The sequence below is a fragment of the Sus scrofa genome, chromosome 14, assembly GCF_054392235.1.
Source record: "Sus scrofa isolate SSC_HxYL_T2T_F1_AM1 chromosome 14, Sscrofa_HxYL_maternal_Yorkshire_Landrace_v2.0, whole genome shotgun sequence".
NCBI lineage: Eukaryota > Metazoa > Chordata > Mammalia > Artiodactyla > Suidae > Sus > Sus scrofa.
In genome coordinates, this window is record NC_139396.1 from 141,698,608 (window position 1) to 141,724,696 (window position 26,089).

Genomic DNA, 26,089 nt, shown 5'->3' on the forward strand with positions numbered 1-26,089 from the left:
ATAATCTTTTCTTACCCTCTTTTAAGAATAAGGGCATTGCTTTTAGAACTTTTATCAGATGCCTAGTGTGATGATGCATTCTTTCAATACATGCTATTCTCACACAACCCTATAAGTACTTTTATTATTCTCATGAAAGTTGATGAAGTTGGAGCTCTGACTTGGAAATCATGCTTTGGGGAGTGGGCTTTACTTTTTCTGAATCTCTCTAATTCTATGATTATTATGCCTATTCTGGTTAAAGTTATATAGTATTTTCAAGTCCATTTACCCACTCTTCATCCCCTTTCCCAGTGCCAAACCCCTCTGCCTACCTCTCTGTAGATGAAGAGAATTAGGGTAGAACTATGGGAAGGTGTTTTACCCCTGCCTAGATAGCTCTTCCGGGCTTTGATATTCTGCTACTTAGACAATTGTAGCACATAAAGCTTCTCCATAAGGGACCATCCCCTGCAGTGTTTTGTGAGACCCTAAACCTTAAAGATATTTCTTTCTGATTTGTATCATCTTGGGAAGTTGTGTACGTGTGAAGTAATGGTCGACTGTTTAGAAAACACCAGCTTCTAAACCCTAGTTACTTTCTTCTGATTCTTTATTTCCCTTTAACTTCTTAAATTAACACCTTTCGCTCAGAAATTTCTCCTTAAGGTATTGTACATTTTGTTTCTCACTTAGTAGTTGTTCTGCACACAGTTTGAGGTACTGGTTCTTTATGTTTAAAGCCAAAATTTGATATTAAGATTAAATGAGTTGGGAAGCAGGGGAAAAATAATGTTTTGTTATTAAGCACCTGACTCTTAAAATAAGAGGTCGTGACAACAGATTTAACTGAAGTATCACCAGCAGCTTGAAAGTCATTATCTGACTCCTGGTTATTTGGGTTTTATGTTTACCCTGAAGATAATCCATATTTTACAGCTTAACGTAGGCTTGGATGGGAGGGGAGGTGGAGGAAGAAGATGAGACGAAAAAAAATAATAATTGAAAACAGTACATATGATTTATTTTTTCTAGGGCCACACCTGCAGCATAGGGAATTCCCAACCTAAGGATTGAATTGGAGCTGTAGCTGTTAGCCAATACTACAGCCACAGCAATGCCAGATCCAAGCCACAGCAACCTATACCACAGCTCATGGCAATGCTGGATCCTTAACCCACTGAGCGAGGCCAGGGATCGAACCCACATCCACATGATTACTAGTCAGGTTTGTTACAATTGAGCCACAATAAGAACTCCATAAAACAGTACATATGATTTAATATCAAATAATTATACCCCTGCAAAAGAAGTTTTTCATTTTATCTTCCAAGAATATTATAGAGTTGATACTATTCGTTATTACTGAAGAGGAAACCAAAAGAGTGGTTAAATCTCACAAGTGAGACTAGAGACAGGTTTTGCTGTAGATTCTCTGATTGCAACACATGGGCTCTTACCATTCATATTAAACTCTTCTTCTGGTGTTATCTCTGGAGTCTTTGAACTGTGTCTAGAAATTAGAACCTTTTTTGCTTTCTAATAATAAAGACTGAAATCTCTTTCTGAATTTATTGCTCAGTCCAACATTCAAATTATTGTGGCTTATTCTAACTAGCATGTATTATTTATCACCTATTCTTGCAAATACTTTATGAATATTAACTCTTATTGCTCACAACAAAAACAGGTAGAATACTGTAGTTAAATATCTATTTTTCAGAAATATTTTTAGAAAACTGAATTGGACTGGGAAACCCAAGTTTACACAGCTGGCTCTTTAGATTCAGGATTCAAACTTACACAATTGACTAGTGTCTATTTATGCTCTTGAATATGCTTCCCCCCTTGCATATCTATTATGCTCTTGTATCTAGAACTTAGGGAATATTGCCTTGTTAGCCTTTCATAATGTATTCTGTTGGTTATACTAGTGAGGTTTATTATTTTTGGGGTAAGCGCTCATGTCAGACTAATAGCATCTAAGGTACTGGAAAGAATGGGGAATTTAACATATGAAGGTACTAAACTCTGCTGCTAGAAGTAAGCAACAGAATACTCCAAATAGCTCTACAAAAGCTCACAGCACAAAAGCATCCACTGATAAAATAAGGCCCTTCAGCCTTTTGAAGCCATTGCTGGTTTTTCATTTGGATGTAACTTGTCCTGAACACAGATTGTTTTAGTGGCATGGTTGTAGAAATGTCTACTTGGAAAGTGGGAATAATGGCTTACTCTTTAGCCTGTGAAATAAAAGAACCCCACATAAAAGCACATACATGTATGCGTTTGTATGTTGGCATATACACAGAGCACTCTTCTTTTTTCTCTACTCATCTATCACTGTTCTCTCCTTCCCTTAATGTAAGAAAGTTGTCTATATTCACTGCACTTCCACTTTCACCTCCTCCTGTTTTCTCTTGAGCATTCTTCAATCACCACCAATCCTCTGAAATTACTTTTATCATGGTTGCTAATTATTTCTACTTTATTGAACAGTAATGATCAATTGTCAGCCCATCTAAAATTGATCTATAAATAGCTTAACTCTACATCCCATTTTTACAGGGACTATCTTAATTTGTGACTGTTGTCTTGTTTAAATTATTTATAGCTTCCACTTAAACTCTTCAGTGCATCTGAGCATTTGGATAATAAATTATGTGGTCACTCTAATTATCGGTAGTGGATGACCCAATCAGTCCTCCATGAAACATTTTTTAAACTTGTCTTCCAAGTCACCACAAGCCTTGCTTCTTCTCTTTGCCATTTTGACTTCTTAATCTTTGCAAATTGCTCTTTCCATATCCATATATTCAAATACTTTAGGATTCACTAATTGTGACTCCTCTTTTCTACATTTCTGTTCACCCTAGATATTCTCATTTAATTTTGTGATTTTTATGATAATGCCCAAATTTCTATCTTTAATCCAGACTCCTCCTTGTAACTCATCATCCCTAATGTTTTACTCTACATTTCCAGTTAAATGGTGGTAAAAGACATCTCAAATACAGTATATCAAAGCAAATGCTTATCACCACCTCACATCTTGTCCTTGTAAGTCTTCCTTCTGCAAACTTGTTTCATTAATGAGGACCTCTTTTTTTTCCAGTTTCTCAGACCGTACAAATCTTGGGTCATTCTTTAGTCCTCTCTTTTGCCATGATATAAACACCTCCGTCAAGAAAGAAACAGAATTTTTTTTTCTCTCTGTTAACTATGAAGTGCCTGAGAAACCTTATCTGGCCCACTGTTTCCTGTTAAGTGAACATGTGCATTACGACCCTAGGGAATCCTAGGGTACTGATGAACAGCCAGAATACCTCATCATAGTTGTCTCTGTGTTGAAATATTAAAATATACCCACAGTATTTGGCAAAAAGTCAGTCTATAAGCTGAGTCCCCCTCCTCTTCGACCTATACTGGTCAGTGACCATTTTGCCCCTCTCATAGTCTCCAGACCTTGCTGTCTTCCAGTGTCTGAAATACCATGGGACCTCACTCCAGAGCTGTGGGTTGGCAACCATTTCCAATTCAAGCCATTCTGACTGCGAGCTATTTTGATGCTTGCTGCTGTTTCTCCTTCAGTAGAATCAGAAGAATGAAGTGCTTTGAATACCTAAAAATAAATCACCCATGCTAATAACCATTAGATAAACTTCTAAATTTCTCGTTAACTCATTTGAAACAAGGTGCAGCTGCCACTTCACCTGAATGATCCATTTCCCTTGGCCATGCTTTGCTATGTATTAAATAAAAAAACAAAACTCAATTCTTTTGTGATTTGGTAGCATCTTCTACATTACAACTACAAATAGATTCATTTATAACTACATTCTTTCCTAGAGTTCTGATGGAATACCCTCCATCTGCCACTCTTAGGTAGAGAATAGCAGCAACTAACTCTGATATAATACAATTTCTCTCTTTCTTTTGACTGTTTCCTGGTAACAAAGATGAATTAAGAAATAAAATTGATGAAGAATGTTTCCGGATTAAATAAGGTTCTATTCTTGGTATCTGGGAGCAGAAGCAGAGGGGGCCAAGAACTATATAAATGTAGGTCTCCACATGAGGGAGAAGAGGAGTAGTATGAAGCAGGTCTGAGCTAATAGCTACCTACATATTCTTTACAGAGCTATGAGTAAAGACTTTTGGAGCAAATCCTCATTGACTCTCCATTTGCCATAAGTCTGTTTTAATGTGTGCCCATTGGCTATCAATTCATTTAGACAATTTTCACTTAGTGAAAACTACTGTTTATCCTTGGGAAGATCAAACATAGATATGGAACAATCATCTATCAACTTCTTCAAAGTAGTATTTTTAAACTAGTTGTATAAAATTTGTAAAATTTTTCTGGACATACTCAAATGACATATTGGCGGAGACCTAGAAATTAGAACCTGGTACATGGATCAGACACTTCTTTGTTATCCTGAGAATTTCAGTTCCAGAGTTCTTCCAGAAATTTGTGTACTCCTCTAAACAAAATCAGTGACACAAGGTTTCCAGAACAAGCTGCTATAGAAGGCATTTGGATGAGCATCTGTTCTTACCTACTAGGCTTACCTCCTGGAAGTTTCATGTCCTACACAATATAGACTTTTTCTGGACAGCTCTTCCAACCATGCAGAGACCTCTCCTTGATATAAATTTTCTTTGTTCCTTTTACATTCCCAAAGATGTAACAGTAACCAAGGTTGTATAAGAACCTTTCAGATAATTATCCAGCAATATTGACTTAGGTTATTTCTAATTCTAAAAATTCAGACCCATCCAATATAATGGATTCAGCCTCACTCTTTTTCCCCTCCACATATTAAATAGTTTTACCTCTTTTATTCTTAGATTATTGTCTTATTTTTGCCTGAATTCTTGGAACATTCAGAAATATGGCTTTACCTCTCAGGAGAGGAGACAGTGAAGTCTGAGTGAAGTTACTTTTTATATGTATTATATACAAAATATTTCAAGTGAAGTGATATGCTTGATATTCTGGAATAATATAAATTTAAATGTGTTATTTTAATAAATGGGCATTAATTCATCAACATATATTTGATGCCTACCCCATGTTAAATTCTGTACTAGGTTTGGGATGCATTGATGTATGAAACAGTCCCTTACCTCAAGGAGTTTTGGGGGGGAAGTGAGATCCTATTAATATTTTATTGTTCAATTCACAATGTCTACCAGTGCCCATCAGCTTTCTTGCTATACATTAGCCCTCCCTTATATTAAAATAAACCTTGGTTGTTTCTGGAAATTTCTTAACATCCATTTAGAAATGCCTTCTAGATATTTCTGAACATTCCCTTCACTGAACTATGGTACTAGTTCAAACAGGACTTACTTTTACAGAAAAATGTACACACAGAATATCAGGAAATGACTATTTAAAACAGAAAGGCATACTCATAATGGATGCCATCTAAAATGCTATTTGATACTCAGATTTCTTCTTCCTTTGCCATGATTTCTCTGTCTTTCTCATTTTATGCTTCCTTATTTATTTATTTATGGCCATGCCCTTAGCATGTTGAAGTTCCCAGGAGAGCTGACTGACAATGCCAAGTCCTTAAGAGCTGTGCCATCAGGGAACTCTCATGCTTGCCTTTCTTATGTGGTTGCTACAATGCCATGGTGGTGTCAACCAAAAAACAATGTGAGGGGCTGCAAATAAGAAAATTATTTATTTAGGGTCTTGAGAGCTGAAATTCAAGAGACATAGATTCTGGTAAAACTGAAAGAGTGTTCTAGGGAAGAGAGAGGTCAGGAGCTCCTAAGGACAAAAAGCCATGAGGTCATTAAAAATTGCCTGTTGCAGGTTCAATCCCTGGCCTTGCTCAGTGGGTTGAGGATCAGGTATTGCTGTGAGCTGTGGTATAGGCTGGCAGCTATAGTTTCCATTCCACCCCTAGCCTGGGAACCTCCATATGCCACAGATGTGGCCCTAAAATGACCAAAAAAAAAAAAAAAAAAGAAAGAAAGAAAGAAAAATTGCCTGGTGAGGGAAAACAAAAGCAAAAGTAAACAAACAGGACAAACATCAAACTAGAAAGCTTTTGCAGAGTGAAGGAAACTGTCAACAAAAAGGCCACCTATTGAGTGGGAGAAAATATTTGCAAACAAACAATTTATCCAATATAAAGTTAATATACCAAAATATAGAAAGAACTCATAAATAGAACTCATACAACAACATCAAAAATGAACAACCCAGAGTTCCCACTGTGGCACAATGGGATTGGCCACATCTTGGGAGCAATGGGACACATGTTTGATTCCTGGCCCAACACAGTGAGCTAAGGATCCAATGTTGCCATAGCTGCGGCTTTACTATGGCTCAGATAGGATCCCTGGTTTGGGAACACCATATGCCATGGGAAAGCCAAAAAAAAGAAAAAAAAATGGGCAAAGGATCTGCATAAACATTTTTACAGAGAAGATACACAGATGGCCAATAGGAACGTGAAAATATACTCTACATCACTAATCATCATAAAATGTAAATCAGAAGCACAATGAAATATTACCTCACTCCTATCAGAATGTCTATTATAAAAAGACTATAGTTGAAAAATATTGGCAAGGATGTGGAGAAAAGGGAACCCTTGGTGAAATGTGTATTAGTGTAGCCACTGCAGAAAACAGGACGGAGGTGCCTCAAAAATTAAAAATAGAACTACCATATACGTACTAATTCCACTCAAATATTTATCCAAGAAAACAAAAACACTAATTCAAAAAGATATATATACCCTTATGCTCACTGCAGCATCATTTTTAATAGCCAAGACATGGAAGTAGCCTCTCTGTGTGTATACACGTATATACACAGTTGAATATTAGCCAGAAATAAAAAATGAAATATTGCTCTCTGTGACAACATGGATGCACCTAGAGGGTATTAATTATACTAAGTGAAATAAGTCAGATGGGGAAATACAAATAGCGTATGGGTTTACTCATATGTGGACTCTTAAAAAAATAATAGATAAACGTAACAAAACAAAGTCGTAGAGATGGTTAACAAATGGGTGATTGACGAAGCAGAGAGAAGGAGGAGGAGAGAATTAGGTGAGGGAGACTGAGAGGTACAAACTTCCATTTGCAAAATAAATGACTCATGGATATGAAATACATGGGGTGGGGAATATAGTCAGTAACTATGTAATAGCTTTATATGGTGATAGATGGTAACTAGACTTATCCTGGGGATCATTTTGTAATGTCCAGAAATATTGAATCACTATATTGTGTAACAGGAGCTAACATAGCATTGTAGGTCAATTATCCTTCCAAAATAAATGAACTCTTGGGAAAATAGATCAGATTTGTGATTATCAGAGGTGATGGGAAGTGGAGAATTGAATGAAGGCAGTCAAGATGTACAAATTTCCCATTGTAAGATACATCATTACCAGGGATATTATGTACAGCATCATGAATATAATTAACACCACTGTTATCTATGAAAGTTGCTAAGTGAGTAAACCCTAAGAGTTCCCATCATAAGGAAACATCAGAGGTTTTTTGTTTGCTTGTTTCTTTGATTTTTGTATCGACATGAGATGATGGATAGTCATTATACTTAATGTGATAATCATTTCATGCTGTAGGTAAGTCAAATCTTTATGTTGCACACCTTAATCTTATGCAGTGCTGTATATCAATTATATCTCAATAAAACTAGAAAGAAAAAATTTGCTTGATAAGAACTGTGATTGAGTAACATGAGTCAGAACACATTTACCCTTAAGAAATCACGAATTATTTTAGGGTAGAGTTTTGATTATTTTAGGATAAGTGTCTAATAAGTATCTTGAGTTTCTGGCAGATGTTCTGGATGACTATATTAAGACAATATGTGGTCAAAAGTTCTAATTATATCAAAGCTGAGAGGTGACTAAATCACACTTTTTAATGCCACTCCAGCTCCATATTTTTTTATTTTTTAAAATACCTGTTTTATTTTTTATTTTTTAAATGATTTTTTTCCTTTATAGTTGGTTTACAGTGTTCTGTTAATTTTCTCCTGTACAGCAAAGTGACCCAGTCACAATACATATATACATTCTTTTTCTCCCATTATCCTTCATCATGCTAGCTCCATTTTAGAGAGCTGTCTTAGCAATTTTGACTTCCTTTTCACAGTGAGCAAGGATCTTTTATTTTCTATAGAAGGTACATAAAGTAATGTAGTAAGTAGGAATTAATAGCATAGAGAATAATAAAAACTTATCTAGGTCATGGTCAGCATTTAAGAAATCATAATGGATGATGTTGATTCAGATCATGCTATTATCATACAGTGCTATCTAGAATTTTATTTTTTACTCCAGTTTAATTATCAATGCAGGGAGGTCCCACTGTGGCACAGCAGAAACAAATCCAACTAGTATTCATGAGGATGCAGGTTGATCCCTGGCCTCGCTCAGTGGGTCAGCATCCTGCATTCTGTGAGCTGTGGCATAGGTCACAGACTTGGCTCAGATCCCTTGTGCCTGTGGCTGTGGCATAGGCTGGTGGCTGCAGCTCCAATTTGACCCCTAGCATGGGAACTTCCATATACCATACATGTGTCCCTAAAAAGAAAAAAAATATAATGCAGCCATCAGGGCAATAATAATTTGATTTGTGATAGGATCTCACTGTTGAAGGGGGTGATAGTCAGGAAGACGTGCACAAAAGCTGCAGTCTACTTCTATTTTTTTTTCATTTTTTTATTACTCAAATGAATTTATCACATCTGTAGTTGTATAATGATCATAACAATCTGATTTCACAGGATTTCCATCCCATGGCCCAAGCACATTCCCCCACCCCCAAAACTGTCTCCTCCGGAGACCAAAAGTTTTTCAATGTCTGAGAGTCAGCATCTGTTCTGCAAAGAAGTTCCGTCTGTCCTTTTTTCAGATTGCACATGTCAGTGAAAGCATGTGATGTTGGTGTTTCATTGTATGGCTGACTTCACTTAGCATGATAGTTTCTAGGTCCATCCATGTTGCTAAAAATGCTGGTATTTCGTTGTTTTTGATGGCTGAGTAATATTCCATTGTGTATATGTACCACCTCTTCTGGATCCACTCCTCTGTCGATGGACATTTAGGTTGTTTCCATGTCTTGGCTATTGTAAATAGTGCTGCAATGAACATTGGAGTACATGTGTCTTTGCAAGTCATGGTTTTCTCTGGATAGATGCCCAGGAGTGGGATTGCTGGATCCAATGGTAGTTCTATGTTTAGTTTTCTTAGGAATCTCCATACTGTTTTCCAAGTGGTTGCACCAATTTACAATCCCATCAACAGTGTAATGGTGTTCCTTTTTCTCCACACCCTCTCCAGCACTTGTTGTTTGTAGACTTTTGGATGATGGCCCTTCTGGCTGGTGTGTAAGATGGTACCTCCGAGTGGTTTTGATTTGCATCTCTCTAATAATGAGTGACTTTGAACATCTTTTCATGTGTTTCTTGGCCATCTGTATGTCCTTTTTGGAGAATTGTCTTTTTAGATCTTCTGCCCATTTTTGGATGGGGTTGTTTGTTTTTTTTTGGTATGGAGCTGCAGAAGGTGTTTATAAATTTTGGAGATTAATCCCTTGTCAGTTGATTCACTTGCAAAGATTTTCTCCCATTCTGTGTGTTGTCTTTTTGTTTTGTTTAGGGTTTCCTTTGCTGTGCAGAAACTTTGAAGTTTGATTAGATCTCATTTGTTTATTTTCCTTTTATTGTCAGTACTCTGATAGGTGGATCTGAGAAGATGTTGCTGTCGTTTATGTCAGAGAGTGTTTGGCCTATGTTTTCCTCTAGGAGTTTGATAATGTCTGGTCTTATATCTAGGCCTTTAATCCATTTGGAGTTTATTTTTGTGTATGGTGTTAGGGAGTGTTCTAATTTCATTCTTTTCCATGTGGCTGTCCAGTTTTCCCAGCACCACTTATTGAACAAGCTGTCCTTTCTCCATTGTATATTCTTGCCTCCTTTGTCATAGATTAGTTGGCTGTAGGTGCGAGGCTTTAATTCTGGGCTTTCTGTCTTGTTCCACTGATCTATATGTCTGTCTTTGTGCCAGTACCATGCAGTTTTGACAACTGTTGCTTTGTAGTATAGTCTGAAGTCCGGAAGCCTGATTCCTCCAGCTCCATTTTTCTTTTTCAGGATGTTTTTGGCTATTCTGGGTCTTTTGTACTTCCAAACAAACTTTAAACTATTTTGTTCAAGTTCTGTGAAAAATGTCCTTGGTAATTTCATAGGGATTGCATTGAATCTGTAGATTGCCTTAGGTAGTATAGTCATTTTGATAATAACTCTTCCAATCCACAAGCATGGTATATCTTTCCATCTATTTGTGTCATCTTTGATTTCTTTCATCAGTGGCTTGTAGTTTTGCAGATGACATGATACTATACCTAGAGAATCCTAAAGACTCTACCAGAAAACTGTTAGAGCTCATCCACGAATTTGGCAAAGTCACAGGATACAAAATCAATACACAGAAATCGACAGCGTTTCTATATTCTAACAATGAAAAAGCAGAAAAGGAAATTAGGGAAGCAATCCCATTTACCATCGCATCCAAAAGAATAAAATACCTAGGAGTAAACCTACATAAAGAAACAAAAGACCTATACTCTGAAAACTGCAGTTCTACTTTTGGCAGAAGGAAAAGTAGTAGTCTCCATAGATGAGACTCACACAGTCCTTACACTCTCATTTCCAATTTCCTCTTGCTGTACCTTATTTCGTAAGCTCTTCTTTAGAATATTGCCTATTTCTTTTTCTTTCTTTTTTGAAGGAAAAATACAATCATTTATTGTTCTTAATCTTAGAGATAAATATATTTGTCTGCATAAATATAAGCTTATATCTTTATATTATATATATATATCTCCTATAGTTTCCTGATAGATTCAACACACAGCAATCCCTTCCCTGCAGTTGCTTTTTTAAAATTTAATTGTTATTAAAGTATAGTTTGTTTATAATGTGTTAATTTCTGCTGTATAGAAATTAACAGTGACCCAGTCATACATATGTATATATATATATCTGTATCTATATATACATTATTTTTCGTATACTATCTTCCATCATGTTCACTCGCCAAGACACTAGATGTGGTTCCCTGTGCCGTACAGTAGTATGTGTGAAATCTAAAATATGGCACAAATGAACCTATCTACAAAACAGAAACAGACTCGCAGTCATGGTTGCGAGAACAGACTTGTGGTTGACAAAGGGGGCGGGTAAGAAGTGGAATGGACAGGGAGTTTGGGGTTGGTAGAATAATGACTATTTCTTCTTCTGAGTTGAAGTACAAATGCAGTTGTGTATGCTCTTCTGTACTCGCCTAGGATGTCTCAATCAAGTCTAGTCCATGTCTAGTCACTCAATGAAACTCCCTTCTTTATACTTTATTATGGAAGATATATGGGTAGTCAGAATGGTCAATACTTCCAGGAGAAAATATGGATTAAAACTAAATAAAAGACTAATTGAGGAAAAGGAGTACTGAGATCAGTCTGCCTCCTTAAATCTTTGATCAGTTTAAGCCAGTTTCACCAAAATCCTTCAGATATTACTGTAGGGAATAATTGAGACTATTGCTGGATCAGGTGACTTATTTTAACACCCCCATCCCCACCCCCACCCTGCTTATTCACTTTCAAAATACCATTATGATGGAAATGGATTGGTTGAATGAGCTCCAGTTGAATCAAATCTTCTAAAGTTATGCTGTAGCTGCTTTGAATATGGCCATTTAAAGTGTAACCTCCAGATAAACTTTGCAATCCATGTCCATTAAAGAATTAGTGATTATTAATATTAAAGGGACAATTATTCCCAGTAACTCTTCATCACAGAAATCATTAAATTATACCTCTCTTGGACATTTAAGATATATTGTCATGCTATAATTATAAATATTACCCCTGCTTTTTTCTTCATTCTGAAGAAATCTTTCCAGACAGTACTTACTCATTTTTGTAATCAAATAGTCAAATAATATGTTTAAGAAAGATTAAAACAATTCTAATAAATTGGAAATGTTATACATATATATTTATTTATGGATGGATGTATATATCATGACAACTTTGGCAAAACCAATGAAAAATTATTGAAGTATAAAGAATGAAATTCATCCTTAATGAAGTGTTTCCTGTAAATTTTATTTGGAGAAGAAAGAAGAGCAGAGTTCATGCAACAAAAATGCTTGGTAATACTTTAACTGACACTTCAGTGACTACTGCTGTTTCTGATAAATATTTTTTCTTTTTCTTTCTTCCCATGCTCCTTTTCATTTTCTCCTCTTCTTCCCTCTTTCTCCTCCTTCCTTTCTTCATTTACTTTGCCTTGATAGTCACCTATGTACTTCATCTCTTGTATGTATTGAATATCTTTTCTGTGTAAAATCAGAGAGAGGCTCTATAATTGTATGTGTGTGTATATGTACATATATATGTATTTGTGAACAGGGATATTGGGACTCTTATTTTGGAGAGTGCTATATCATTTCACCTTTGGTCCTCATGTCACATCCCAAAGTCCTAGAGATTTGCTAGCAGAGTAATAAAATCTCTGGATCCTTGAGGTAATAGACTCAGTTTGACATCTTTCTCAGTTGAATTTGATCTCTCAGAGTTGGCAGCAACCAAAATAGTCCTAGAACCAAGTAAAGTGATAGAGTTCTCTTCTATGTGAGGGAGGCATTGCCTGCTAGTATGTTACTGCCTACTGAGAACAGGACACATTGGCACCAAGCACCATCTATTGGGTATGAGAAATATTAGCAAGGAAAATTGTAGCAAATTCTGAGAAGGGCTTCTATTGAAAATGTAATTTGAATATCTCTACCCCTTATCTCACTTGGACGATCCTTTACACTGTGGACTGCTGTAGCTAATGAGCTTTTAAAATGAAAAAGTGCTAAATTAGAAAAGCATTCTACCCTCTATTAAAAAAGGCATCAAAACCCAGGTTCCTGCCTTGGTAATTAAGCCCTAGTACAGAATATGTATTATGGAAATCGTCTCTTCATTACCCTTGCCTATGAGTCTGTGATCTCTGTCGATACCCAGAGGTTGGCTTCAAGTTCATTATCCTGATCTTACATTAAAAACAACACCTATTCAAAGAATCACTAAGCCTGCAAAAACACGAGCCCCATTACTATTTAAGAATCTCTAGAGCTATGAATGAGATGTACCCTGAGATAAATAACCCTAAGTTTCAAATTGTTAAGGGTTTAGTTTAATAATCACTCACTGAAAAGATAGAATAAAAGAAACAATGAAATAATTATTACTGAAATAGGTCATATGTGTCTCCACAGGTTGTTACCCCTTCTGTATGAATGGAATAACATAATGGTAATGAGAACTACAAGGATGGCATGAGGATGTAATTAATTGACCCACTTACATATACAATTAAAGCGACTTATTTGGTTTATTGACAGTGCTTTGTAATCATTCTTCTATTGTTTACTGTGCATGTGTCTAGTTCTACAACCATCTTGTAAGCTCTTGGAAGGAAATCTTCATGCTGTCTCAATATTTGAAAATCCCCTAGAGTATCTTGAATTTGATACAGTGTGAGCCCCTTCACTAACCAAAGTCCAAATGCAAAGTCAAAATTAATGTGAAAAAGTGCACTGTAAAGTCTGGTATATAGGAATGATAGATGATGCTCTTAGAGAACTGAAGTGTTAGGAATAAAGTTTGTAGAAAGGAGGCAATACGGTTATTTGTTGGTATATCTCACTAATGGCACACAGCTGTGGCTTTCTGGATAAGTCAGCATAGTTTATACTGCCAATTTCTAAGTCTGACTGAGTAATTCATTTCAAAGACTGGTATCCATGCTTTTACCACATAGTTTTACTAAATTCCATTTATGCCAAGACCTATAACATTGCTATTAAGTGTAATGAGTGATTCAGCATTAATAAATTGCCAGCTGCTGGTAACAAAGTTGGCTTTTGCATGACATTTAAGTTTTTTACTGACCATTCTTTAAAAAAAAAAGATGGTATTTTAATATTTTTTTTATTAGGTATAAGATAGATCTAATAGTAAAAAGCAAAACTGTTGTGGGTAGACTGGGAGTTGATTTTTTTTCCTCCCCTCTTTAGCCGCACCTACAGCATGAGGAAGTTCCTGGACCAGGGATCAAATCTGCGCTGCAGAAGTGGCAACACCAGATCCTTAATCTGATGAGCCACGAGGGAATTCCCGTGTGGGGACTGATTTTTTGAAACTTTTAATTCATCATTTCTCATGTTTGTAAATGGCTTCTGACACTCGATGTACACAAGGGAAATGGTTAAGCATCTTGCCTAGATGTCTTAGGCCTGGTAACCTGGGAATGTATCTATGTCTGCCAAATAGTAAGATGAAAAAAAAAAATCTTGAGATTTTTGTATCTCAGATCCCTGAGATCGTTGTGTTATCTCAAGTCTCCTTCTAATGATGAAGCTAAATTTCCCTGATTATACTAAAGCTGTTGAGGAACAGGAATATTCTACATTTTGGTTCTTTCTAATTGTCTGAATTGTCCCTGAAGCAGGCCATTAGCACAGCGAAATTGGAGAACATGAAATGCTCGTTAGTTGCTAATAAGATATATAGTTCCAGAACTAGGACACACAGGGAGGATAGGTTTCTTTTGCAACTGTTTTCACCTTTTGTCCCTGGAATGCCATAGCTGTATGGCTCTGATTAACTGAGTTCTAGTCCGAGGACCTCACCAGAAGCTATAGAGAATGTTAATGTCAGAGGGTAGGGGAGGTTGCTGTAAATGAGGAATACATTTTTAAAAATCACCAGTCTCTGTCCATCACTGCATCCCAAATAATAGCCATAGAAACTGAATCTTGTCCTATTGTAATAGCAAATAATTTCTACTAGTGGTATTTCTGTTTGTAATTGTTATCACTAAGCCTGCTCTGTGCTCATTTGGTTCATCAACTATCACTTACTGAATGACAATTCTGGGCCTACCGTGGTATAGGGTGTCAGAATTATACATAAAATAATTTGATTTCATTGATAATTAAAAATTATTTTTAAAAAATTTTTTGTTTCTTAGGGCCGTACCTGTGGTATATGGAAACTCCCAGTCTAGGGGTCAAATCGGAGGTACAGATGCCAGCCTATGCCACAGCTAAAGTGAGGCAGAATCTGATCTGAGCCATGTCTTTTTTCCTACACCATGGCTCGCAGCAAAGCCAGATCCTTAACCCGCTGCATGGGGCCAGAGATCGAACTCAAGTCCTCCTGGATATTAGTTGGGTTCGCTTCTGTTGAGCCACAAGGGGAACTCTCCAATTCTTGAATTCAGCTGACTCAGAATCAACTATGATACTTACTAGTGATATGAATTGGGATGAAATACTTTGTTACATGCCCCTGTTTCCTCATTTATAAAATTGGTTTCATTTTTCCTATCTTAAGAATAAGTGGTATTTTTAAAAAGATGTATATAAAGCAGTTAAAAGGATTCTTAAATATTTGAGGATTACGAACTGTTATGATAGTGATTATTTTTAATGGATATGAAATGTGTTAGGCTCTATGTTAAATGCTGGAATTTCAGCAATAAATAATTCTATCTTTTGCCTTTGAGAACTTAATTTAAAAATATACATATATGGAAATTGAAAAGAAAGAAAGAATTCCTCTGGCATGTTTGGTAGAAGCACAGGGGATAAAGTAAATAGAACTTTTGTGGGTATGAGACTTATGAATAGCTTCACAAAGAAAATGGTATTTGAGCTGCATCTTGAAGGATGGTAGAAAGCTGCCACCTGTGACAGGTGTGTGGAAAATAAAAGGAATAACCCAAATAAACACAACTTAATTGGCAAGTAGCAAGGGAGTTACAAGGTCTGGGCATCTACCCCTGACTCAGGGAGCCAGGAATCTCTGTTTAAACCATAGTGAAAGCACTGAAGACCAGAGGTACACAGGTAAATCCTGACTTTGTCTAGGGCCATAACAGATGCACACAATTCAGGACCAGTGATACACCTGCAGTGAATGGGGCCTTTCAACCACATACCTCATTCCTACCATGCAGAGCCTTACCCTGGCTTAGAATCCTCTAGTTCTTCAAGGTCCTCAATGCTGAGATCATTTTTGGGCATCTCAGAAATTAATGTAAACTGATTTCTTTGATTCTGTTATTCTGGTGCAAAATTATTCCAGTTATTCAAGATCATTTTCCTTTCCATATAACTTTTAGAAATAGCTTTTTCATATATACCAAAATCCTTCTGGACTTGTGATCATGATTGCATTGGATCTACAAACCAGATTTAGGAGAACTGACGTCTTAGCAATATTGAGTTTTACAATCAGTGATCACAGAATATAGCTTCATTTACCTAGGTCTTATTTTTAATCAGTGTTTTGTGTTTTCAGCATATAACTCTTGCAAATACGTGATTAGATATATATCTAAGTATTTAATGTTTTAGTGATATGATAATATATTTTAACTTTTAATTTCCACATGTTACTGTTAGTATATAGAAATGCAATATATTTATTTCTGTTGATCTTGTTCCCTGTAACTTTACTAAGCTGACTTATTAGATCTAATGTTTTTGCAGGATACTTTGGGATTTTCCAGAACATGGTAGTACCTTCAAGAGTTAGATTTCTTACTTACTAATCTTTTGACTTTTAAATTATTTTTTCTCTTGCATTACTGAGATGATAGTCTTCCTGGATGATGGTGAATAGGAGAAAGTGAATACACTTTTTTTTTGTTCTAGATCTTGGGTTAAAACATTGTCTTTCACAGTTAAATAAGGTGTAGCTATAGATGTTTTGTCAATGCCCCATTAGCAGGTAGAGGACATGTCCTGCTCTGCTCAATTCGCTGGAGCATTTTGACCATGCCTCTGGATGTTAACTCTTTCAAATGTTTACATTGTTGTTTTAAATAATCATGGGGTGTTTCTTTTTTATAATGTTGGTATGGTGAATTACATTATTTTTTAGATATTAAACCAAACTTGCACTTTCATAATAAACAGTATGGTCATAAATTTTTAAAATATTGTTGGATTTAATTTGCTACCATTTCATTGAAAATTTTTTCTTATGTTCATGAGGGATATTGGTGTGTGGTTTTATTTCTTGTAATAACATTTTATTTAGTATTGGGGAAGGCTGGCCCACACAACAAATTAGAAATTTTTCTCATTTCCATTTGCTGGAAGAATTTGTATAGGACTAGCATTTGCAAGATAGGACATAGGCCTGGACTTTTCTTTGCTGGAAAGTATTGAGATAAAACTTCAAATTTAATTTATTTAACATCTCTATCTATATATCTCTGTATCTGTCTATTTGATATAAATGTTACTATTCAATTTTTAATACTTCTGAAGGAAACAATTATTTTTAAACATTTCCCTGTAGGGTCTGTAGTGATACCTATATCACACCTTACATTGGAAATTTTTATATTTATTTTAATCAGTATATATGGGTTATATATAAATCTTGCTATTTGTCCCATATATTCTTTATTTTTCACTTTTACTAGTTCTGTGTATTAAAGTATTTTTAAAAATTGTTTAATTATATATCCACAATTTGTTTTCTTAGCCATATTACACTCACACATAGACACTCCAGCAGTGACTCTGTGGTATATACACAATTACAGCATACAATTTAATTCATCATAATTTGTGGTCAAAAATATCATACAACTTCACTTGTAATAAGAAACTTACAACAAAGCACATATTTATCCTTCCCATACTTTGTGAAAGTATCATGCATTATATGTGTGCTGTAAATTTGTGACATTGTTTCTTTAATATTCAACTACCTTTTAAATAACTTGATAATGATGAAATATTGTATATTTATCTATCATTGAATATTTCCCATATTCCTCTTGTGTTTGTGTAGATCCATATTTTTTCAGTTATTATTTTCTTCTGTGTTAAGTACTTCATTTAATACTCGGCGTTAATAGATGCAGACTATCACCTTTGGAATGGATTAGCAATGAGATCCTGCTGTGTAACACTGGGAACTATGTCTGGTCACTTGTGATGGAGCATGATAATGTGAGAAGAAAGAATGTATACATGTATGTGTAACTGGGTCACCATGCTGTATAGTGGAAAATTGACAGAACACTGTAGACCAGCTATGATGGAAAAAAATAAAAATCATTATATAAAAAAAATAATTCTTGTACTGTAGATATCCTGGCAATACATTCTCTCATTTTTTTTCTTTAAAATATTTTACTTTATCTTTGAAAGAAATTTCCACTGCATTTAGAATGTTAAGTTGACAGTTTGACAGTTTTTTATTTTGCTTTTCCATTAGCAGTATATTCAAAGCAATTATTTTGGCTTGTACCATATTTGAAAAGCATTCTCCTATCATTTTTTTAATCCTCTGTGCATAATACTTACCTTTACTCTATATGAAGATTTTTCTCCTTTGTATTGTTTTTTTAAATTATTTGATTGTGAATGTACTTGGCATTAACCTTGTATTCACTTGGTCTGTGCTTCATTTTTTTCCTTTGTTGTAAGTTTATCTCTGTAAAAGACTAAATAGTAACTATTTTTTGTCCACATAACATCTCTGTTGCATATTCTTTTTCTTTCTTCAACATTTTAAAAACATAAATTTATTTATAGCTTAGGAGTCTTGTAAAGCAGTCCACATACTTAATTTAGTCTGCAGTTAATAGTTTGACAACAATATAGTTCATCATAAGATGATATTTGTTTCTACAAATATTTTTGCTGTCTTCCTCTAATTTTCTGGTGTTCCAATTTCGTGTATGTTTTATATAACACTATTGTCTTACTAGATACTGATGCTTTGTTCATTTCCTTTTTCCCCCCTGTGTATAATTTTTATACTTTCCATTGCTATTGCAGTATCAGGTTGTTGTTTTTTTTTTTTTAAAGCTTTCCTATATAGGGTCTATCTTTCATTATTCCAATCCAATATTATCATTTTTTTTAGGGCCACACCCCCCAGCATATGGATGTTCTTGGACTATGGGTCAAATCAAAGCCTACACCATAGCCGTAGCAATGCTGAATCTGAGCCATGTCTGTGACCTACAGCACAGCTCACAGGGCAGATCCTTAACGCACTGAGTGAGGCCAAGGATTGAACACACATCCTCATGGATAATAATAGGGTTTGTTAACTACTGAGCCACTATGGGAAATCCCCAATCCAATATATCTTTAATACACCTTTTTTCACAAAGAATTTCCTCTTGATATCTTTTACATTTTCCTTTCTTCCTTTATCAGGTTTTCATGGTTCCCTCTTCTCTTGAGTATTTGGAACATATTTACACTTGCTATTTTTATTACTGCTGTCACTAAATTTCATCATCTTTATCATTTCTGTATCACTTTCTATTGAATGATTATTTTTCATAATTATAAATTATATTTCCTGATTCTTTGCGTAGCTAGTAATTTTTGATTGAATAATGGCCATCATAAAATTTTACAGTGCATAATATGTTTTCTTATATTCCATTAAAGTTGACGTTTGTCAAGAGTTTCTGCTGTGGAATATTGGGGCAAGTATCCAGCATTATCCTGCAGCAGCTCAGGTTGCTATGGAGACATGGGTTCAATTTTGGGCCCAGTGCAGTGGGTTAAGGATCCAGTATTGTAGCTGTGGTGTAGGTCACAGCTGTGGCTCAGATTCCATCCCTGACCTTGGAAACTCCCATATGTCACAGGTGGGGCCAAAATAAATAAATAATAAAGTTGACTCTTGTTGTTAAAATCTAAGCTACTTGGAATTGGTTTGGCCCTTCTGAGACTTGCTTTTAAATTTTAGGTTTGTTAAGACTGCTTTTAATTTAGCTTTCTTCCACAATTAATTCAGTATGTCTCTGATGATTTTACCTAATGTCCATTTATCATGAGGTCTCCTAACTCTGATTGGTAAACATATCAACTATTCCCAGCCATTCTTGAGTCCTGGGAATAGTCCTATAAATTCTATTATTGAAATTCAGTATCAGTTGAAGGGTTCACAGAGGGTCTTCAGATCATCAGAACTTTTTTTTTCTAGAAGATTCCTTCATCTACATTAGTCTTCCCCACATATCCAAGCTACTATGGCTCCTCTGAACTTCAAATTCTGTCTTCTAAACTGAGAAAGCAGCATGGCTCTGTTTGGATTCCGCTCCCCTCTGATTCATGTTGGAAACAGCCTCTAAGATATTATCTGGGTAATCCTAAGGCTAGCCTCACATTTTATTTTCAAATATGAACCACACACTGCATTGTCTGTTTAGTTTCTGAAAACCTTTGTTTCCATACATCTTGCTTGATTTTTACCAGTTGTTTAAGATGGAGTGCTGGAATGGAAGTCTCTTTATTATAAGCATGTAGAAGAAAAACACCCAGTTTGGGAATCTTTCCATAATGTTGTGCAGATAGTTCAACTCTCATTAGTACTTGATGTTCTTCTGCCAGCTCTGGTTATTAGTGTAGGATAGGTCATTCTATAGCATGCTCATCTGGACCCCTTGCTTGAACTGCTGAGTCTCTTTCAGGTCACTACTGCACCTGGACTCCTCTACATAAGTACCCAAGGATGGCAGATTATCACCCATAATACCTACCAAGTTCAGTAACCCTCACTACCTCCTTAATAAATAAAAATAGTAGTTAACTGTTGAAAATTAAAGGAGACTGCTCCTGGAAACCAGTTAGTTACCCATGCTTTATATTTTTGTAATTGACATTGTAAAACAAATCAGTGAGAGTATTCAACAGAATTATTAAGAGGAAGGGCAACATTCTCACTCAGTTTTACACAAACATGTCAGTATAACTCTGTCTTTCCATTAGGAATCAATGTATTCTCCCAAATGTTTTCTGCCTATAAAAATAGTGACAATCAACATAAGGTCCACTGAGAAAGTTCTGTTCTTCAATGGAAGCTCTGTTTTGATTGTTAAAAATTTTCCTGTGTCCAGAGTTCCTATCGTGGTAGAGTGGAAACAAATCTGACTAGGAACCATGAGGTTGCCGGTTCGATCCCTGGCCTCGCTTGGTGGGTTAAGGATCTGGTGTTGCTGTGAGCTGTGGTATAGGTCACAGACACAGCTCGGATCTGGTGTTGCTGTGGCTGTGGTGTAGGCCAGCAGCTGTAGCTCTGATTGGACCCCTAGCCTGGGAACCTCCATATGCTGTTGGCGTGATCCTAAAGAGCAAAAAAATAAAAATAAACTTTCCTATGTCATATCTTGTGAAACTATTGTTTCACAAGCCTATGGGTAAACCAGGCTAATTATATTGCTGGTTTTAGTCCAACAATGATATGTTCTTACAAGGTATCATTGAATTTACTGGGTTGCTAAATAAAGAATGTATTAAACATTTTTCTCCAGTTTTGCCAATGCATTGGGCTATAAAATAAGATACTTTAGGTGAAAAATATTAAATAAAAGATAATAGGCTTCAGTTACTCCATAAAGCAAAACTAAGTGGATTTAAAATGGGAAAGCTTTGCTTAAACTCTAAGATCTTAGTCGATCAACTATTACCTGTTTAGCCATTGTTATGAGAGGAAACCAATGTCTAGAGTTGGAATAAAAAGGTAAAAAATGTGGACAAATCATTAACACTCAAATAATGTAAAAAAACAATTCTTATTTCTGTATCTTGGCTCTTAATTCTGAAACTATTTGCCCCTTTATTGACAAAGGTAAGCCTTTCCACCTTGACCCTCATGGGCTGCTGTTTTAATCTACTTTTACTGCTACCTGACAGATACCACCAGTAATGAATTCTCACCAGGAAAATATAAATCAATAGATATTTTTAGAATACGAAAGTTTCATTTTCTTCTTTGGGCATGTATATCTCTGCCTCTTGTCCATCTTAATTTGATGTCTACTTTAAAACCCTTCTCCCTTCTGAACTATATATATATATATAAAAAAACCTCCCATAACTGCTCCAAATCCCAGCACATTCCAATAGAATGAAAGTTTATTCTAACCAACTGACTACTGCATTCTCTGCCACTCATATGTTTGCTTTTATTCTCAGGGGTGACAATTTGCCCTCCCTACTGAACTGAAATTTTCCATATAGCAGAGACACATGTAACAAATGAATTCGTATTTTATGAAAATATCATACATTTTTGTAATTAACTAAGTGGCTGACTGTCTTTTCTAGTTTACATTTTGATCAGTTTGTCAGTCTGTAAGATGGCAGTGGGATTAACTCTATGTCCTAAGGTAATGGACGAAATCCAAACTGGGTTGAATGAACCATTCAGTAATTAATCGCAAAAGTTTCCTTCTTTGGTATATCTCTCAAGCTGACTGATATAACTAGTCCTATACTTAAGACGGCAATAGTAAGGTTAATGGGGGTGAAATAAAAGCTAGGAAAATATAGCAGCTGTTTTGTTTTTGTATTTGGGGAATGGGAGTATTAGAGGACAGAAGACACTAGAAAATTGGGAAATAAGCAGTGGAGAGATTCAGATGTTTCTCCTCAGTTTGTTACATGGACATGTGAGAAGTTTATTTTCATGGCTCCACAGGGGTTCCCTGTTCTAAAGGAAGAATAACTCAGTACAAATTCTTCATTGTGTGATGATTTTGAGCAAAAATGGAGTTTCTCACTCATTTTATCCAATCCCCAATGGACCTTAGGTATAGAGTGGGTGTTTAAAAGTAAAGACAGAAAACAAGCACTATTATACTAAAATCTCTGCCATGTCACAGAAAAAAATTCACAGTCCTTGAATTTATCCCTAACAGAATGCAGCCAAAGTGGATATAGAAATTGTTCTCCTCACTTATTCTCAATATGCCTTATAATTTACCTATCTCAAGGGACCTTGTGTCCTTATTTAGCAAAAGTCAGAGGACATAGTCATTTCCAGCAAATACCTAGGAAAAATAGCTTCATCTCTGGGCAGTGTGGGGCTCAAAACATGCCTGGAAGAGACTAAAGGGCGTGGATCCTCAGCAGAATCCAGTAGGAGTCAGCTCATTTGTGAGCACATGTTAAAAATCATCCTTGAGTATTCAGAATTTCTCAGACAAAAAGTAGGAACTGAGAGTAAGAGGATATTCCTGAGCTTTGAAGCTGAATCTACAACTAAATAATTTGAGTTATTATTATAATGTCGTATGTGTGCAAGCCAGATTAAGGCATAAGGACCTTAGAGTTTCAATGATAACTTTCAGGAAGGTTTGTTAACCTATAGCTTCTGAATAAGATATGAAAGCCTTCTTTAAAGAGCACTTATAAACTATGAGGATGAAGTCAGTAAGAATGAATTGATTTGGTTCCCATTATAGAAATGGAGTATGAATTCATTCTTCCAGTTAAGACAGAACTTTTCAAAACAGTTGATATTTATATCCTCAGGTAAGATTTCCAGTACTGACTTTCCCCCTAGACAATTGTTTCAAATGCTGGCAGAAGAAATGCAGAAGGGCCTTACATCATCCTCAACAGCATCCTTCTCAGTAAGGATGGGAAGATAATCCCAGAGATGAGGATGTTTTATGGAACATACCTTTTCTTTTGTCTAAATGTAACTGCTGACACCTAATTAAAGTCTGTGGTAATTTTCCTTGTATATGTAGAACTTACATTTTATAGTTTTATAAAACTTGATCAAGCCTAAAAAGAGAAGGGTAAGGATGAGTGAGTTCCGAGTTTACAATGTCTACCTCTTCCTACTTTTACAAAGTTTGAGTTCTTCCTGAAATGCCTATGAACAAAACAGGCAATGGACAGTATGACCTGCTTAGGTGTCTGTTATCTCTCCAGACAAATATGTAGATATTGTTTTAGTCACCAATATATACAATAAAGGTAGTTATTGAGTACTTTCTACATGCCTGATTTTCTTATTTATTCAATGCTCATAACATCTCACAGATTGGTTATATCAATCTCCATTTTCAGAACAGAGAGCCAAGAAAATGAGTACATCAAAAATTCCAGAGATTGGAGTTCTCATTGCGGCACAACAGATACGAATCCAACTAGGAACCCATGAGGTGATTAAGGATCCAGCGCTGCCGTGAGCTGTGGTGTAGGTCACAGATGTGTCTCGGATCTGGCATTGCAGTGGCTGTGGCATGGGCTGGCAGCTGTAGGTCCAATTAGACTCCTAGTCCAGGAACCTCCATATGCTGCGGGTGCGGCCCTACAAAAGAAAAAAGAAAAAAAAAAAAAGACTGTTCTCTTAACAAATGCCCTATCCCATTCATAAATGTTCCAAAAGACGTAATCCATTGTTCCAGAATACCTACCTACACGAATTCAAGGGATGGAATTCATTCTTCTTAGCATATGAACCAGAAAATAAGACAATACAATCATTTTTTCCCCTTCTTGTAGAAGGATTTTTCTGTTTTCTCCCAAATTTATTTATAACAGAAGTTACCACATAGGATATTAATAGGGGATGAGTAGACATTACTTCTATACATAAAATGATGAAGCATGTGCTTCTTTAGAGCTACAAAGCTCAGATGCCAGAATTTTTGGCATCCTTAGAGTGGAGATCAGTAACTCTATCTGCTAAAACAAGGCTTTTTTCTATCTTTAGTGTTGTTGTCCACTACCTGGATGCATTATCTCCAAATTTCCATGGTAATTTCTTTCTTGGATCATGATATTTTTCTCAACTCCTCTCTTTGCTGTCACCTGTTGAGACTTTGGTGAATATGTTGAAGAAAATGCACTAGCCTCATAATTCTGCCTTTTTGACTCCAATAACCCACAGCACTCTTCGATCACAGCTATTCTCAGACTTCCCTAACTCCTTACACCATGTTCGTGGCTTCAGCCAAAAAATTTCAGATTCAGAATTACCTATATCCAAACTTTTCCCTCTCTGCCTCATTTTCTTTCCTTCCTTCTGATGAAAAAAAAAAGTCAGTTTTTAATCACTAAGGAGGGATGTGATAATAAACCACACTTTCTGAGCCAGAGGATCTATTTTGGGAAAATAGATGTGGGCAGAGAAGATTAATATGTCTCAGAGGTGGCTGAAAGAATTTCAGCCAAATGGTAAGGGAGTCGAGAAGTGGTGATCCAGACTGTTTAGAAGTAGTATTTAGAAAGACATCAAAAGACATTAAATTTGATCCTTGCCTAGTGAATTGTCATTTGCTGGGCAAGGAAGGAGAGAGAATACGTTTAAAGCCTGTAAAGAAAATGTGGATGATTATGTGTTTGGAGACGAGATAAAAGGCTAGAGAAATATAAGGTATAATGAAGGTCTAGGCTAAAGACCATGGTAATGGAGAAGAAGCATTTTTAAAAAGACAAATTTCCATAGATTCTGCAAGTTTTATAAAAAACTTTTATTGGAGTATAGTTGACTTACAATGGTGTGTTTTTTCAGGTGTACAGCAAAGTGAATCAGTTATACATACACATTCATCCATATTCTTTTTCACATGCTTTTCCATTATAGGGCACCACAGTGTTGCGAAAATTTCTCTGACAAAAGATTTGATGATGGGTGTGAGAACAAAGAGAGGATAATTCCAGTGTTTCTACCTTAGGAGACTCGATGATGGCACAGTCAAATAATATACAAGCAAGTACTTTCAAAGGAGAGTAATGGGAAATGAGTGTGTTATTCAGCTGGTACACACTGATCTATTGCAATTGACACTGGTCAGTTGTTTCTTACTATGGTACATTCTGATTAGTTGAATATCAGTGAACCTGTGGCATATTGATTATGAATATTTTGAGTATTATTCCTGGTCAGAAATAATATGTTCAGTTGGAGACAGGGATTACATTTTAGATAGCTATTGAAAATTGAAGAAAAGAGATAAAATAGTTTTAAATATGATGTTGGACCTTTAGAAAGAGAGTATGACTGAGAATGTTAAGAATTGGAGTCATTGGAGTTCCTGTCATGGCGCAGTGGTTATGGAATCCTACTAGGAACCATGAGGTTGCAGGTTTGATCCCTGGTCTTGCTCAGTGGGTTAAGAACCCGGCGTTGCCGTGAGCTGTGGTGTAGGTTGCAGACGCGGCTTGGATCCCGTGTTGCTGTGGCTCTG

General features: G+C 35.9%; 1 long non-coding RNA gene across 1 annotated transcript in view; it reads left to right on the forward strand.

The window, feature by feature from the left end:
* LOC110256719 (uncharacterized) overlaps nucleotides 1–25,834 on the forward strand; it is a 231,022-nt gene extending 205,188 nt beyond the window's left edge. Inside the window, exon 3 of the long non-coding RNA XR_014827741.1 lies at nucleotides 23,964–25,834. This is a non-coding gene — a long non-coding RNA (uncharacterized LOC110256719). The remainder of the gene's footprint in view (nucleotides 1–23,963) is intronic.
* The last annotated feature ends 255 nt before the right edge of the window (nucleotides 25,835–26,089 follow it).